The sequence below is a fragment of the Saccopteryx leptura genome, chromosome 2 (assembly GCF_036850995.1).
Source record: "Saccopteryx leptura isolate mSacLep1 chromosome 2, mSacLep1_pri_phased_curated, whole genome shotgun sequence".
In the NCBI taxonomy this organism is placed as follows: domain Eukaryota; kingdom Metazoa; phylum Chordata; class Mammalia; order Chiroptera; family Emballonuridae; genus Saccopteryx; species Saccopteryx leptura.
This window is the reverse complement of record NC_089504.1, coordinates 343,670,659-343,676,742: the sequence shown is the minus strand read 5'-3', so window position 1 is coordinate 343,676,742 and position 6,084 is coordinate 343,670,659.

The following is a 6,084-nucleotide window of genomic DNA, read 5'->3' as shown; positions in this document are numbered from 1 at the left end:
ATTGCCCATCACTGCCCTAAAGAATGACAAGACAACACAACAGCAGGAATCTGGGAGTCCAGACAAGCTCCTGGAGTTTTCCCTGGTTTCTTATCTAGCCCTTGTCCACAGCATAAGAGAAAAAGTGAACTCCCTCCTCTGCTGGACTTCTGTTTGTTGCAGCATCCTAGCTCGTGCTTTAACCCAGACAAGGTCACTAGCTTGCAGTACAATTATTATCCCTCATTCCTGCCCCTAAAGGCCTCTGGTCTGCCCTTTGTTCCTCATTCACCAAAGTTGGGACCTAAATTCCTTTTCTTAATTTTCCTTAGCACAACGAAGACAGCATGGATAAAAAATAACAAATAAATAAATAAATAAATAAAAAGATTTCATGAGTCACAAAGAGACAAACAGAAGTCAAAGGAGAAAAAAAATGCAGGAAGCTAAGCATAAACCAGCTCAGTTTATCATGGAGATACCTCACCCCACTACAGCCATGCCCAGGGCAGGCCAACTGGGGTGTTTGCCCATGGAGCTGGAAATTTAGAGATGTGAGATTTGAAAGATAATTCTAGAAAGCGATAACATTATAAATGTTGCAAAACTTACATACTGATAGCACATGTACTCTTTGAGCCACACAGAAACAGAGGGATTTGGCTCTTCCATAGGAAGCTTCCAGAAGTCCATTGTTAATAACACCCGCTTCATGATTCATAGATGGAAAATCAAAGTTGGCTTGCGGGTGTTTCAGGCCCTGGCCTGAGCGGCCAAAGTGCCAGTTAGAGCCTCTGTGTCCTACCACAGGTGACTCATTCCTCACCTCACCTTTCAGAATTTCCAACTGGTACAACTTTGTGGCCACTTTATGGAGTTTCTTGCTCCCTAACTGCTGACTGCTTCTGTCCAACTAGCATCATCTTGTTTCCTGCCCTCTCTGGCCTGGGCTCTTGGCCACACCATTTTTTTTTTTTTTTTTTTGGCCAAAACCAGGGAGGTTTTCTCTAGTTCCCTGAAACCCCTCTTCTTCTTCTTCTTCTTCTTCTTCTTCTTCTTCTTCTTCTTCTTCTTCTTCTTCTTCTTCTTCTTCTTCTTCTTCTTCTTCTTCTTCTTCTTCTTCTTCTTCTTCCTCTTCCTCTTCCTCTTCCCCTTCCCCTTCCCCTTCCCCTTCCCCTTCCCCTTCCCCTTCCCCTTCTTCTTCTTCTTCTTCTTCTTCTTTTTCCAAAGTGAGACATGTGTGTGTGGGGGGGCAGCAGACAGACTTCCACATGCGCCTGACCGGGATCCACCCGGCATGCCCACCAGGGGGAGATGCTTTGCCCCTCTGGGGTATTGCTCCATTGCAACCAGAGCCATTCTAGCTCCTGAGGCAGAGGCCATGGAGGCGGTGGCCATGGAGCCATCCTCAGTGCCTGGGCCAACTTTGCACCAATGGAGCCTTGGCTATGGGAGGGGAAGAGAGAGACAGAGAGGAAGGAGAGGGGGAGGGGTGGAGAAGCAGATGGGCGCTTCTCCTGTATGCCCTGACTGGGAATTGAACCCGGGACCTCCACATGCCAGGCTGACACTCTGCCACTGCACCAACCGGCCAAGGTCTGGAACCCCTCTTCTTAATTCTAGGTTCAGTTCAGAGTGACTTGTGTCACCCGTAGACCATTCCAGGACTCTGGTGATGACTACAACAAATAATCTGTGACCCCATATTTCCCAGAATCCTGTGGGAATTTGACATTTCTAAATCTCAAAATCTCACAACTGCTTCAATATACAATATCCTTTACTTCCACAGGAAGGAAGGAAATACTAAATTAACATCTACTGTGCCCTAGGTATTTTCCCATTTGCTTTTTAATCTAGCTGCAAGATCATATGATAACAGATGAGACAGCAGAGCCCAGAGAGGTGAAGGCCCGTGTCCAACGCCACGCAGCCAGGAAATGGCAGGGCTGGGATTTGAACTGAGATCTCTCATATTCTGAAGCCTGGGCTCCTTCCTTCACACAGTCTCTAAACAAGAACATACACAGATACTCAAGGATTTTGAGGAGGAATATTTGGTCAGAGATGCAAGAAGATAGAAAGATCAAATGGGAGTGGGCTCAGATAATGGAGGAGCGAGATGATGGAGAAGAAAGGTGACAGACAGACGGGTTGATGGAGGAGGGAGGTGATGGAAGGGTCAAAGGGTTTTGCTTTGACAAGGGATTTGAGATTCCAAGCCTGGAGCTTTTTTTCCACACTGTGCCTTGCTGGAAACACCTCACATCCCCACATGTGATGAGCTCACTCTTCTGTTGGCACTGACTCGCCTCTCATCTTGGCCCTGGCTGGGACCCACCAGCATTTCTGCAGGAGGAATAACCAATAACAGGAATCTCATTTTTCTCCCTAAAATAATACCTCTCTGTTCTGCCAGCAAGCAGAGAGCCGTTCCTGCCAGCAGTCCTGTGGGGAGCCTGTTCCCTATCCGGTCCGGCAGGATTAGTCTGATGCCAGCTTCCCAGGAGCCCTCCCCGCAGGCAAGGCAGCCCTCCGGTGACTTTGAGCTCCTTGAGATCCCTGGAGTCGTCCTTAGCCCTGTAGGGTCACTCACCTCCATGTCCCCATCCCAGGCTCTCCAGGGCAAAGGGACTCTGCTTTCACCAGTGTGGGCCACAGGCTCCTGTAGCTGGCGACTTCCTTGGCATCTCTCTAGGACCTCAGCAATTTCCTACAAGGAAAAGCTCATTGGAAAAACCATTTTGAACAGGAAGAATTTAATTTTTCTGCAACAGGCTTTTCCCCCTTAAAAGAAAAAAAAAAAAGCCTTCATTTACCTAAAGATCTGAAGGCCTGGAAATTTCTTCCCTATGCACACATTACCCACTTCCTGGCTGCAGAGATGGAAGGACTCAGAGAATTCAGAGGATATTAAACAGATTCATAATGGACCCAGCAGTATAAACATGTCTCAAGTGCAGACAGAAATGCCACAAGTTCCTATTTGGTTTAATGTAAAACATACACCCGTTGTGTCTGTGTTCCCATTTTACAAATAAACAAGGTGAGGAGATGGACTCTGAAATTGTCCCTGGGGAGCCAGGTACCTTCGTTCCTTGCAATTTCCAGGCTTCTCCTGCCCACAAACAACTCGGAAAAGAACGCTTAATGTAGCTTTGCAGACCCCTGCCAAAAGGCAGAGCAAATGGGAGAGGCCAGCCAAATGGTCTGCAGCCATTCCCACCCTTTGCAGTGGTTCCCACCCTTAGGGGCTCCAGGCCTCTAAGAGGGCATCAGCAGCAGGAGGGTCCAGGCATCAGGAGCCCTGGGTTCAAATCCCGCCTCTGCCCCCTCTGCCAGCAGGCTGTGTGGTCCCAGGCACCTTGTGGCACCTCCCTGCCCCAGCTGGGTTCCTTCATCTGTGAAATGGGGTGATGATCCCAGGCCTGCGTCTCTCACCAGGTGATGGCAAGTACCCCATGAGACAGGTAGGTCCCTGTCTTTTGTTAAGATGATGTAAGTGATCTCAGGACCTCAGGCCATTTTCTCATTTTATTTTATTTATTTATTTATTTATTTATTTTTAAAGATTTTATTTTATTAATAAGATTTTAGAGAAAGGAGAGAGAGAGAAAGGGGGAGTGGGAGGCATCAACTTGTAGTTGTTGCTTCTCATATATGCCTTGATCAGGCAAGCCCAGGGTTTTGAACCAGCAACCTCAGTGTTCCAGGTTGAGGCTCTATCCACTGTGCCACTGCAGGTCAGGCCATTTTCTCATTTTAATTCAAAATCAGTATTTCCTACCACTGAGTCTTTTAGACCCAGAGGCGAAGGAACATGTCACTGTCTAAACATGTTGAGGCAGGATCACTGACTCAAGCATCAAAATGACTAATTTGGCCCCATACCTACATAGTTCGGTGTGGGGAAAATCCGTGGATTGACCAGTGGGTTCAAGCACAGCGCTGCAAGACAGAGAAGGCTAATGGATGACAACAGTGGAGGATGGACGCGTAGCCAGCCTGCCGGGGCCTTGATGTGTGACACAGGGCAAATTCCCCAAGACTCCTATGTCCCAGCTTCTTCATCAGCCAAATGGAGAATAGATAATAGAAGGCTCCTCAACGGGACCTGGGAAGATGACATGATGTCATATGTGTGCAGTGCTTCGCACAGCGTCGGGCCCCACAAGTGCTCTGCAAGTGTCAGATTATCTACTTGAATCTTCACCACCACTCTGTGAGGAATACATCTTCATCCCCACTTAACAGGTGAGTAAATTGAGGCTGAGAGAGGGAGGGGACTTTGCCTGAGTTCTGACAGCTGGTAGCGGGGATTAGCAGAGACGCTGTTAGGTCTGGGATTTTGGAGTCCATGTCCTTAGTCCCTGAATGCTCACCATCCCTTTAGCCAGGCCCAGGAGCCTGATTCCTGACCCTCGGCCTGGACTCCAGCCCTCTCGGCATTGCTCCCTGTGGCTTCTTCCCCTTTACTGTAGGCTCACCGGAGCCTCGGTGTGCTGTCTCCCGGGTGTGGGAAAGGGGACAGGATGGCTTTGAGCCTAGCTTAGGGCCTGAATCTCCTGTCCAGGTGGGCGTCTCCACGTCTCTCCAAGTGTCCCTACCATTTTTCATTGTGCTTGGTGAATGCTCAGAGCTCTTTTTTCCCTCCAGGTTCTTGGCCATGCTCTGATCTAAGGCTCTAAGGAGTCTCTGTTTTCAGACAGTAAATTACAAGTCTCTAAGTCTTCCAGAGATGTGGGAAGGGAGATGCTTAGCAGCACTGAGCCCTGAAGAGGCCTTGAACCTTTCCCAAGAGTTCCTGGCATCCTGGTTCATCTGTCCCCAAAGGCATCCACTCTCCCATTTCTCTGACTGGCTGGTTTGTAAATGAGCCCCAAATTCTTCACAAGGAAAATTGAAAAGAGAGGAGAATTAGAGAGAGAGAGTGTGTGAGTGAGAAAAGAATTACCCAAAACAATCCTTCTACTCACCATCACTTTAGACTTTGGAACAAAAGGGGACCCCTGATCTGAGTGCTTAGCTTTCTCCAACTGTATCCCTCTCCATGGGGCAAGCAGTGTGTGGGGCCACGGGGATGAGCCCACCTGGAGCCAACACCCCTTGCTTACCATGCTGGGCATACCTGGGACCCAGGAATTTCCAAGCCTTCTTTCAGGACCTGCACTGGCCTCTTTTCCAAACCCATCCTACCCAGATGCCCCAGCCAGTGCACCTCTAAGTCTACAGTTATTTGCGATGTGTGCATGCGTATGTGCATGTGTGTGTGTGTGTTAGCTGTTAGGGCTGGGCTATCCTTGTGTGTCTGCACCAAAGCCCTTGCTATGAGTGCTGGAGCCAGTGGTGAGAAGCGAAAGGGTAATAAGCGGTGGGTGCAAGGGCCAGAGGCCAGCTTCCCAATGTCGTAGTGTTCTGTGTTGAACTCCAAGGAGTCCAGGAACTTCAAATTCCAACCTGGCCTTCCACATTGTTATTATAGAGTATTTGTCAAGGTTGGAAGGTAAAACACATTTAAAAGTTAAACTTGATTTTTAGCTCCTAAGTGTTTAGATACATGCAAGTGAACCTCTATTCTTGTCCTAGGCCCCACAACTGTTAGCAATAAGCCTGGTTTCCAAAGCCTCTCCTTCCCCTCACTGACATGATCTTGTCCAGTCATCGCAGTGATCCTATGAGCTGGATCTGATATTTTCCACTTACAGATGAAGACTCTGAGGCTCAGGGAGATTAAGACTCTTGTCTGTACCAGCGTAGCTGGGAAGTGGCAGAACTTGGACATGAAATTAAACCCTCCAACCTCTTGTTTGACTAGTCCAACTCCCTGAACCCCCTTCCTGCTAGGGGGAGCCCCTTCTTCCTTAGGAGGTCGTGACTTGCTTCTCTGGAGATGCCCAGGCCCAGTGGTCAGCCGGGCGGAAGGGGCACACATAGGTTGGGAATGTAATAGGACCGACTCACCCCAGCAGAGGAGGCTCTAAACGAGTCAACCAAGAAGAGTGTCTACTTAGAAGAAATATGAGAACCTTGTCGCCTGTCAGCTTGGTGGTTCCAGACAGCTTCTATTTCAAAACCATAACCTCATCAAGCTTCCCCCTGCCCCCC